We start from the raw sequence: 12,620 nt of genomic DNA, 5'->3' as shown, positions 1-12,620 counted from the left end.
CAGGAAAGGACCCTAGAGAGAACCGGCAGGAGCCCATCCCCATGGTGTCCCGTAGGTCAACTCTCCCACAGCAATATGGGACAGCAAGTTCAGGAGCAAATCTAGTCTGCCAACAAACTCCAGATGTGAACAAATTTTGTAGTACTAGGAGGAATAAAAATTGAGCAAGCTGGCTTGGCTACTTTAATAGGAAAATTTCCAATATAAATTTAAAACATGATTTGGGCAGGTATATTCAAACATCTCATCAAAGACTTCAAATTAAATCAGAGAATCCCACAACTGGAATGGAGACATCCACTTTTCTGCCCAAGGATACATTCGCCTCTCCAGTATTTCTGGCCAGTGATATGCCATCAGTTATGTTCACATATGGCTCTCAGTTCTCCTTTATATCCAAAGGATATAAACACACAAACAAAAATGTAAATCATCTCCTGCTTGTCAACTGTTTTTTGAGGGATATATTGACACATTCTAGGTCACTGAATATATTATAGAAATTCGCAGTGCTTTCCTATTTTACAATTTAAGTCAAATAAACATAGGAAAATCTAGCTTATGAAATAAGGAACCACTCAAAAGAATAGCTGTGTGATTTCATAGATCTAAACTAATTTCCTTCCACAACGGACTCTCAACCAGACATTTTAAGCTAGAAATTTACTTCTAAAACACAAAAAGCCAACTCAGTCATTAAAACTAAGATTTTTTAAAAAATCTTTTTCTTTTCATAAAATACAATTTGAAATTACAGTACTTAACTTTAAAATTATTTAAATAATAGGAAACCAGAGAACCATGGTCTCTTCTAAAATACTCTATCAACAAAAAGAAAGAAATTGAAGACTGAAATTCTTCACAGAATAGATGAGGGTCTACGCTTCTGTATTCAGAGGTATGGGCTTGAAATCAACTAAGAAATGGGTTTTCTAGAATATGTCTCATTTTTGGCCATGCCTTTTTTCCCCACATTTCCAAAAATGTTTATATCAGTATTAGAAAAAATATAATCAAACCTAGGAAAATTCTTTCAAGCATAGTTTAAATGTTTTTAGAAATTTTCAAAAGGAGGAAATATTCTCTCTTATTCTTAGTTGGCTGGTTTAGAAACAGTCAAGTAAACAAAATGTATCTGTCAAAAGACCATTTATATTAGTGTTTCTTAAAATACAGCACTGAAAACACAGAAAACTGGGGAGAGAGATTTTTAAATGAGAGAATGAACTTGATCATAGAAACATCAACTTTTTGAAATGATGGAAAGCGACGTGTTCAGAAAGGAAGCATTTGATTGACATGAAAATCTGCACAAAAGCTTTAAGAGTGTGGTCCCTGTGTCTTTTGTGAAGTTTTTCAATTATAAAAATAATGAACAGACCACGCTGTTCTGAGATATTTTTGTAATTGAAGAGTTATTTGGTTCAACTTTTTTTCCTGTTGTTGTTAACATAATTGCTATTAAAATATCCTTTAAGTATGATGGTATATGGCTTAATCTAAAATTGAAAATCATTTGAACTTTAAAATAGAATACAAAGCAAATAAAATCTGTATTTGCCATGACTAATTCTGCCTGGGCTAATCTACATTGACTTAAATAATTTTAAACAGGATAGGGCTTAATTGAAAGTTCTTCTTTTAAATGGGATTCTTGGATACTTATCATTAATAATGTAAGTAACACCAATTCAATTGTTCCACAAGTATGCCTATTACTTTTCTTTTTTTACTTACAACATACTTTTTAATATTCATTTTTGTGAAAATTTTTGACTTTACTTGTGTTCTTTGAGAAACAGATTCTGAGATGGAAATTTGAACTTCAGAGGATTATTAGTGAATAACTATATCAGTAACACCTATATGGAGTGAGAGAAGAGGGAAAAGCTGGACTGTAATGCAATTGAATGAGTGTTCTCCAATTGAGGCAGAAGTTCCAGGCTTTGTTTTCTTCCCCTCTTCCACATTGGTCAGTTATTGGATATGGCCTACACCCAGAGAAAGTGATGTATCCTTGGGCCAGACAGCCTCCTTGCATGGAGATCAATTCCTGGAGAGTGATGTAATAGGTAGGTGTAAGCACGCAACACTCCCAGAAGCTGGAAAACTGAGTGCTTTTGTCCTGAAGACAGTGGGTACAACAGTATCTACTACAGTTTTCAACCTCAAAAAAAAATTCTTCCAGTATTACTACTGACATTAAGCCTATGAAATCATTAATACTGAAATTTAGACCTGAAAAGAACATTTGCCATCATCCAGTCCAAACTTCTTAGCACTAAGGAGAAAACATACATTTGATACACTAAAAATCAAACAAAGTTTAAAAAAACATTGGATTCATGCTGATCAATTGAATTCAAACACACATAATTACTTGTCTACTCAATATTCCCATTTAGGTGCTATTTTAGTTTGCTAAGCTTCTCAAAGCAGATACCATAAAATGGGTTGACTTTTTTGGGGGGAGGTACCAGGGATTGAACCCAGGACCTTGTACAAGGAAGGAGGGACTCAAACTACTGAGCTACAGCCATTCCAATGGGTTGGGTTGACTTTTAACAATGGGAATTTATTAGGTTATAAGCTTACAGTTTTGAAACTGAAAAAAATGTCCAAATCAAGTCATCATCAAGGTGATATTTTCTTCTCAGAGATTGGCTGCTGATGACACTGGACTCCTCTGACACATAATAAGGCACATGGCAGCATCTGCTGGTCTCTCCTGTTTCTTCTGGTTTTATTGCTTTTGCTTTCAGCCTTTTGCTTATTCATTCCATTTATAAAGGACTCCAGTAAGATGATTAAGATCCACCCCAGAGTGGGGTGTTCTATGGACTAAAGAAGACTTATTATTATTCTAATAATGGAGAAGTTGTAACAAGGATATGAAGACAATGATCACCAGAGGTTCTGAGGGGAGGGAGAGGTAAGAATAGGAGTAATATGGGACATTCTGGGGACGTTGGAATTGTTCTTTGTGATATTTCAATGACTGATGCTGGCTATTATACTTTTTGTCAAAACCTATAAAATTGTGTAGTGCAAAGTGCAAACCATAATGTAAGCTATAGACAACAGTTACTTAGTAGTAGTGCTCAATATGTGTCCATCAATTGTAATAATTTTACCACACTATTAAAGATGTTAATGGGAGAAACTGTGGGAGGATGAGGGAGTGGGGTATATGGGATCCCCTATATTTTTTATGTAACATGTTATCTAATGCTTCTTAAAAATAAACAATTATTTTTATAAATAAATAAATTCAGAGAGTAAGAGAAAAAAAGATCTACCATGGGCCACACCTTAACTGACATAACCTATTCAAAAGGTCCTACTTACGATAGGTTTACACCCACAAGAATGGATTAACTTTGAGAACATGATTTTCTGGGATACATACAGTTCCAAGCCATCACTGATTCATAAATAACATATGAAAATAAAAACTAGGATTTGGGGGAAGATGGCAGCAGAGTAGGTAGGCAGGGCTCAACTCTCTTACAAAAACAATGGAGGAAGGGCAAAAAGCTATCCAAGAGATCTGCATTGGAAATTTTCAGACCAGGAGAGTGTTATACACCCCACTGGTGGGCAAGGGACAGAGGGATAAAGAAGTTCAAATCAAAACTGTGAGTTACTAACTCCCACAGTTGGGAATGGCACCCATCCCCCACCCTCAAGGTAAACAGCCTGGATAAAATCCATCACTTACTGCAGCCAACTTCCTTCTTGGGATGATTAAGGGTATGACTGAGGACATAGAGTATTTCTCTTCAGTGTATTTGACCAGCAGAGCCCAATTTTAATCTCAGCTCTAACCAGAACAGAATTATGGGCAAGTGGAGGTTGAAAGAGTCACCTTCTTGGAAAGATTTGTCAATGAACACCACCTCCTGTCCAGCTAGAAAAAAGTGAGGAGAAAAAACACTTTTAGATTCTTCTGTCCCAAACTCCTGGGAGCAGATCTGTGCCCCAGTAGTGAGTCCCTGGCCCTATTTCGATAACTTAATCTGGGAAATTTTAAAGACTTAGATTAAGTTGAAACAAAAATCAAAGAGCCATGAAAAAAAAAAACTAGGCAAGAAATAGAAATTGACCATCACAGTAAATTTAACAACATATTCAGATGCCTACACATCAGTAAAAAATTACAAGCCAAAAAGAAACAGGAAGATATGGACCAGCCAAAGGAACTAACCCAAAATCCTGATGAGACATAGGATTTAAGACAAGTAATCAATGATTATCACACAAATCTCCTAAATCAATTCAAGGAGTGAAGGAAAACATGACTAAAGAGATATTAAGAAGATACTGGATGGGCATAAAGAACATTGTGAAAGCCTGCAAAGAAAACTAACAGAACCAGATGGCTTCACAGGTGAGTTCTACCAAGCATTTTGAGAAGAATTAACACAAATCCTGTTTAACCTCTTCCAAAAAATTGAAGAGGAGGGAAGATTACCCAACACATTTTATGAAGCAACATTATGCTAATACCAAAGCCAGATAAAGATTCTACAAGAAAAGAAAATTGCAGACCTATTTCTTTAATGAACATGGATGCAAAAATTCTCAACAAAATAGTTGCAAATCAAAACCAACAACATATCAAAAGACTTATACATCATGACCAAGTGGCTTTATTCTTGGAATGCAAGGCTGGTTCAACATAAGAAAATTAATCAATATAATACAACACTTTAACAAATCGAAGGTATAAAACCACATGATTATCTCAGTTGACTCAGAAAAGGCATTTGACAAAATCCAGCATCCTTTTTTGATAAAGCATTTCCAAAGATAAGAATAGAAGGAAGCTTCCTCAAAATGATAATAGGCCTTTATGAAAAACCCACAGCCAACATCATATGCAATGGGGAAAGGTTGGAAGCTTTCCCTCTAAGATTGGAAACAAGGCAAGGATGCCACTGTCACTATTGTTATTCAATATTGTGCTAAAAGTTCTAGCTAAGGCAATTAGAAAAAATGAAAGACATCCAAACAGGAAAAGAGGAACTAAAACTCTCACTGTTTGCAGATGACAGATCCTGTACTTAGAAAACTCTGAAGTATCCATGACAAAGCTCCTTGAGCTAATACATGAATTCAGCAAGTGGTAGGATAAAGATCAAAACACAAAAATCAGTAATGTTTTTGTACACTAGTACTGAACAATCTGAGGAGGAAATCAGGGGGAAATAGCAACAAAAAGTCTCAAATACCTAAGAATTAATTTAACCAAAGAAGTACAGGACCTACATGCAGAAATCTACAAAACAATGTTAAAAGAAAATTTAAAAGACCTAAACAAATGGAAAGACATTCCATGTTCATGAATTGGAAGAATAAATATAGTGAAGATGTCAATCTTACCAAACTGATTTATAGATTCAATGCAATACCAATCAAAATGCCAACAGCTTACTTTACAGACTTAGAAAAGGCAATTACCAAATTCATTTGGAAGGGAAAGTGCATCCAAATAGCCAAAACATCATTCTAAAAATGAAGAGTAAGGGAGGCAAATGTGGCTTAAGCAATTGGGCTCCTGTCTACCATACATGAGGTCCAGGGTTCGATACCCAGATACTCATGGTGAAGACAAGCTGGCCCATTTGGCGAGGTGGCCCACATGGAGTGCTGCCCATGCAGGAGTGCTGGCCCATGCAGAGAGTTGACACAGTTGCCCTGTAAGGAGAACTGCCCAGCACAAAAAAAAAAAACGTAGCCTGCCTAGGAATGGCGCTGCACACATGGAGAGCTGACGCAACAAAAAGAGACAAAAGATTCTGGGTGCGGCTGACAAGAATACAAGCAGACACAGAAGAACACACAGCAAATGGACACAGAGAGCAGACAGCTTGGGGGGGAGGGGAGGAGGGAGGCAGGGAAGGGGAGAGAAATAAATAAAAAGTAGATAAATCTTAAAAAAACAAATATGGTATGGTCTCACTAATATGAGCTAAATATAGAATGTGGGTTGAGAATAGGAGCTGATGCTCAATGTATGCAGAATTTTTAATAAGGTTTATTATAAAAGTGTGGAAATGAATAGGGTTGATGGTAACACATGATAGTGAATATAACTAACACTGCTGATTTATAACTGAAATTATGGCTGAAAGGAGTAGTCTGTGGATATAAATATCAGTTGAAAGAAAACTAGAGCATAATCTAGGGTATGTATAACGGTGATTTGGGTAGTGGATGAAGATTGTGGTTAATAATATAAATATAAGACTATTCTTTTACAAAGTGTTAAGAGTATGGTGGTACATAGGAAAATTACAACTAATGTAACTTATGGACAATAGCAGTAATGTACAATTTTTGCAGCACTGGCAAGGAAGATATCTCAATTCTAAGGTATAAAGGGATATGGAATTTTCCCTTTTGGAGTTATGAAAACATTCTAAAATTGACTGAGGTGATGACAGCACAATTCTGTGATGAAAACGACAGCCACTGAGTGTACACTTGAATGGATTGTACAAAACATGGGGCAGTATAACACAGGGAAACCAGTAGAGGAAGATGGACTGCTATTAACAGGACAAGTATGAGAACATTCCTTCATGAACTATAACAAATGTATAATACCAAATATAATACAAATGTATAATTTTTTACAGAGTATAAATAATCAAGTGGATTGAGGGAAAAATACACTAAATGTAAGATATGGGCTATAGTTAGTAGCAGTGTTTTGACGATGCTCTTAGTTTGTAACAAATGTTTTGCAACAATACAAGGTGTTGGTGGTGGGGTGATATATGGGAGCCCTGTTTGATGACATGCAGTTCATCATACATGTAAGTTCACAATTTTCCTGTACAATAATTGTTTATGTATGTTTATGTATAAATGATGTACTTTAATAACCTTTTATTTTAAAAACTAAAAACCAAGCATTTGATTTTCCCCTGGAAAAAAATGCTCCTCCCCTCAAAATTCCTCACTTCAGTAAGCGTTACAGTCATTCATCCAGGTGTCCAAGTTAAAATCATCTGATTCATTATTCTGTTCCTTTCTGCATCTCCAATCCATTAATACATCATGTAGGCTCTTCCTTCAGAATAGAACTAGAATCAGACTTCTTATTACCCAGGCATAAGGCACTGTAATCGCTCCCCTCAACTATAGTAGTAGCCTGCTAAGTGTTTTGACTACTTCCTCTTTGCCTGATAGTCTATATTCCACACAGCTGCCACAGTGATCCTTTGGTAACTAAGATATATCATATCTTTGCTCAAAACCTTCTAAAGACTTCATCTGTCCCTCACAGCCACACTCTCTAGCTCTGTATCTTAATTAGCTACCAATTCCGCTGGCTCTGAGTGCACTAGTCTTCTTGCTATTCCCTGAACATACCTGCCAAGGTCAGCCTCTCACTACAGTAGCTTTGCACTTTAGTTTCTCTGTCTGGAACTCTTTGCAGAAAGTTGGATATCTGCATGGATTTTTACCAGCTCCCTTACTTCTCTCAGGTATCTACTCAAATTTTGACTATCAGATTAGGCTTCCCTGGCCTCTCCCCAATCCATCAATCTTCATCCATTTTCCTGCCTTATTTAGCTTTTTTGGTGATATTTTCACCTACTTTTTTTTCCCCCCTTTTCGGGAGGTACTGGGAACTGAACCCAGGATCTCCCAGGTGGGAAGCAGGCACTCAACTGCTTGAGCCACATCTGCTCCCCTTTTCATCTACTTTTGCTATCCTGTTCTGAAATTAGATTCTGTTCTAATATGGTTGCAAATATTGACAGAAACTCACTTTGTCTAAAATAAGTACCTAGCACATACACACTGAGCATGATAAAAGGAAAAAAAAGTTAAAGAGGATAGTGGGGGAAGCAAATTTTGTGGCTTTGCTCTATAAAAGTATTTCCTGAAAACTGGTATAATCTGGAAAGGACTGATAGAAGAGGTGATAAGTTTCTTCTTTCCTGAGGCCATCAGTCCACAAGCTGCTAGAGAACCATTTGCTGGTGGTTATATTCATGGCATTGGGTTGGGGGTTGAACTCAATGGATTCTTACACAGCTGAGTTCATGTGATTTTATTAAAATTTTAAAGATGGCTGTGTTTTACTGCTTTATGAACCACTGAGATATATTTTTTCAAGATTTATTTATTTATTTATTTCTCTCCCCTTCCACCCCCCCCCCCCCCCCCGTTGTCTGTTCTCTGTGCCTATTTGCTGCGTCTTCTTTGTCTGTTTCTGTTGTTGTGAGCGGCACAGGAAACTGTGTTTCTTTTTGTTGTGTCATCTTGCTACGTCAGCTCTCCATGTGGGTGGCGCCATTCCTGGGCAGGCTGCACTTTCTTTCGCGCTGGGTGGCTCTCCTTACGGGGCGCAATCCTTGCGCATGGGGCTCCACTATGCGGGGGACACCCCTGCGTGGCAGGGCACTCCTTGTGCGCATTGGCACTGCACATGGGCCAGCTCCACACGGGTCAAGGAGGCCCGGGGTTTGAACTGCGGACCTCCCATGTGGTAGATGGACACCCTAACCACTGAGCCAAGTCTGCCACCCACTGAGATATTTTAATTCATGTTCAGATTTGACTAGACAATCTACCTCAGCATGCTTCTGGGTTGCTATTAAGATGACTCTCCTTATAAACAAGGTAAAAAACAGATTTCTCTTAAAGTCTTCATTATGCATATGGCAATTGACTAGAAATATGGCAATGGGAAATAAATAATCTCTTGAAAATTTGTTACTGAATGTTGCTATCATGTTCCAAATAAGCATAGTGTGAATTTCAGACTGGCTCATTAATCATTAGAAGACAAACTCTAATCAGTGGAATGCGACTCAACTTTACCTTCCGGCAATTGTACTTGATTGAAAATAGAGCCAATTAAGAAAAAAAGTACAAATGATTGACAACAAGAAGAAAAAAACCTTTATATCTCTAAGATAACTCCATTGATTGCTAAAAACTGAGTTGTTCAAATCCCTCAGGTTGTTTTGGCAGCCCTGAATTAATCTTGCATTATAAAGATTAGAGAAGTAATTCCTAGGAGTGGTAGAGACAGTATTCACTCTCTCCGTCTTCCTCAGTAATAGAACCCTGATTGTATCCGAGGCTAGAATGTGCTCAGATAAATGATTACATTCCCAGCCAGCTGCCCTTGCAACTAAGTGCCTAAGACAAATTTCTGACCAATAGGATAAAATCGAAGTATCCTGGGGAATTTCTGGGAAGGCTGTTTATGAGGATCTGACACAGCTATAAGATGTGCTCTTTTGCTTTTTTCCTTCCTCTTTTCTGCTGAAAATCAGAAATGCTGGATGGAGCTCCAGAAACCTCCTTCAGGGTAACCTTGAAGAGGAAGTCCAGCTGTCAGTCAGCCCTGGGCACCTATCCCTTTGGCGTGAGAGGGAAATAATTTCAGTTTACCTAAGCCACTGTTGTGTTGAGTTTTGAATTACACATAGCCAAACTAAATATTATAATACTCTGATACACGGTGTTATATTAAGCCAAATGGAATTACTCTCTGGAACACCACAGAGGAAAATATGCCTTGAGTATAGCTGTTATTTGTCATAATTTCTTGTCCAGCATCCTCTCTCCCATAACATTTCTTCAGTTCGGTAAGGACATCCTTCAGTCACTGATGTTTCTCTTTGTGGCATTGTCGACCAACATGCCCTGTTCTCCTTGCAAAAGTTTGGTACATGAGTTGACCTAGATCAAGTGGATTCTCTATGCCTAAACTTAAGCCTTCAATGACAAAAGGATGAACAACTTTTGGCACTGATTCTTCTAACAGCATCATCCTGAAGAGGTTGCCTTTTGATTCTAGGGAACTAGTTACTAAGAACCCCTTAATTTTCTGTCTTTGGGAGCCCTAGTTGCTTATCTTTTACTTCAGTGCTGTATTTTGAGCTTTACTGTATTATTTTTTCAATATGATTTTTTCATCTTTTGCCTTCTTTTAGGGGGGTACTTTCTTTTTATTCCATTTAAATTACGGAAGTATTTCTTATTTTGTATGGCTACAGAGCAATTAAGTGAGCCATTTCAAGTTGTAGCACTTAACCAAAGTTGTTCTGACGATGTGTGATGCTAAACCTGAAGCTCCCGTCCACCACAGCTGTCAAATGGACTTAGTGTGCTGTGACCTCAGCTGATCCCAGGACTTCTGAGAACCCAGCACTGATACTGTTTCTTAAAATTCCACAGTTGTCTTTCATGATTAGCCTATCATATCCCATAGCATTGGTAACATTATAGAAAATTTTAAAATGTAAATGGTTTTTTGACCTAAATATGCACATTATGGAAATAGAGACTGTATGTCAATGACGTATACTTTCTCACTCAAAAAAGTTAGCTATTTTCTTAATATCTTGCTTTACTCTTCTATTTAGAAATTCTCATCTCTCCTTATCCATATCACCAGATTCTGCTTATCTCCAGTCTAATACTCATAAACTATAAAATAGACAATCTATCCTTTTAACATTTCTAGTATTAACATGTTTCAAACTAAATCGAACTACCATACTCACTTATAATATTCCGTGTTCTAAGTCATATTTATAAAATTTTATATTAGGTACAATGTATTTTTTTATAATTTTTAAATCTGGTATAAGAAATTCAGTGTCCCTCAAGTCAAAGTATCACAGAACTTTGTACTTGTAGAGTAGAATATGTACTAAGATAAAATCAATTTTTATAAAATTTTCTGATAGGTTATTTTGGAAGACATTATTTACTTTATGAAACATATAATAACATTTCTAAGTATTCTTAATCCTTTCATAAACTGATTATAACATTCACATGCAATATAATTGTGTGTGTATATATATATAATTCACACATTTAATCTCAAGGTAAATTCAAGTGAGAAAGTTTTAAAAGGTTTAGTATGTCAATTTTATATTAATAAAATTAATATCTTCCAGTTGTCAATTTAATAAATAAAAGGAAATATATTATTGTGTTGACTTCTTGATAACAACATCAAAGCAGTTGGTTTCTTAATGTAACCGAAAGGCAATTTTCAAACTTGTCTTCTTTGAACTGTCACAATGAGCAGGTGTTTCTTTTGCGATGTAGAAGAATTTTAATAAACTTAATTAGATAGAATTTGGTTAAGTCAGTGGTAAAGTAGTAAAACAAATTATTTGACATTCTTTTACCTTTTCTTTCCTATTTCAGCCCCTCATGGTTACCTTTGACACATGTTTATCCTTGAATTTTTTACTCCTGCTCTCCTGTCCTGTAGCCTTACCTAAACTCTGAATCCAGTGATCACTGTCACATCCTGTGACTTTTGGTGACAACAATGAGGTGGGGAAACTTTGTTTTATTCACTGTTCTCTGACGTAAACATATTTGATAAACAAATGATTGAATGAAAAAATAATAGGTGTATAATTATAAGCACTCTATGCTTAATAAAAGGAATGTATTACTTTTCCCATCTACGTACATAAAATTAGGATCACAAAAACCATTATTCTCAGCTTGTAAGAAGCTCATTTTTTGCAACATTCTTTCTACATTTTCTGTTTCTCATCTTGTTATTTTCTATCTCTTGCTAACACCTAATTTTTTTTTACTTTCTTATTTTGTTGCGTTTGTCATTCAGCAGAGAAAAGACAGCTCAGCATCTGGTTTTAAAATTGTTCAAAGAGTAAAAATACTCTACGCCAAGACCAACAATGGTAGTTCTTCTTTTATTAGGAAAGTGCAACCTGAAAAAGAAAATCCTGTGGAAGAATTGCAAGTTATAGTTGAATGACAGAACAGATACTAAGAAAGGGAGAAAATTGGCAGCAAATTGAGAAAAGAAAAATGACACTCTGTTCAGGAAATTAGAGAACACTGCAAAATTCACCTTGAGAGTAATGTTCCTATTGACCATGTTAGCATTAAAATTGAAAACACAATGTGGAAACCTACTAAGACAATAGATAAAATGTTCCAGTGAACTCCTAAGAATATCTGCTGACAAATGACTTCTCTTTGGGGAAAATGGAGACAGGAGAAAAACTTAGTTGAGACAATCACTCTGCCCATAAATTAGGAAAGGTCTTGTTCACTGACTTGACCGTAGGGAACAAAAATAGAGATTTGTTGGCAGAAGTGATTGTATATTGTGTATCTCATCCAATTCTTTAAGCTTTAGAGGAGACAGGACTGATACAGAGCAATCAAGCAATTTGCCTTTGGTTGCTGAAACTGGAACTTAGATGTGATAACTTCTTTTGCAATGGCTTTCCAAGAATTACTTGACTGTTGAATCTGTTAAAAAAAATTTTTTTAAAAAGGATTATTTAGACTTTGAACAGTATTATACTAGAGAAAGGCAAAGGCAGCTATGAAACTCACCCATGAGGAAAGTACAGATCGATGGCCTGAGATGGATATGGGTAGTGGTGAAAGTTACACAGTATTGTCAATTAACTTATGTCAAAGAAGTTTCCACTTAAAATAATTTAAATAATTTTTATGTTATATGTATCTTACCACAATTAAAATAAGTTCATTGACAATACCTCTCCTAGTAGTCTCCAGGATTATCTTCTTTACTGATGCTTTGCAAATGGTCTAATTCGTTTAACAAGCCTGGCTTC

Source organism: Dasypus novemcinctus, chromosome 4 (genome assembly GCF_030445035.2).
Source record: "Dasypus novemcinctus isolate mDasNov1 chromosome 4, mDasNov1.1.hap2, whole genome shotgun sequence".
Lineage (NCBI taxonomy): Eukaryota > Metazoa > Chordata > Mammalia > Cingulata > Dasypodidae > Dasypus > Dasypus novemcinctus.
This window is presented reverse-complemented; position numbering follows the sequence as displayed.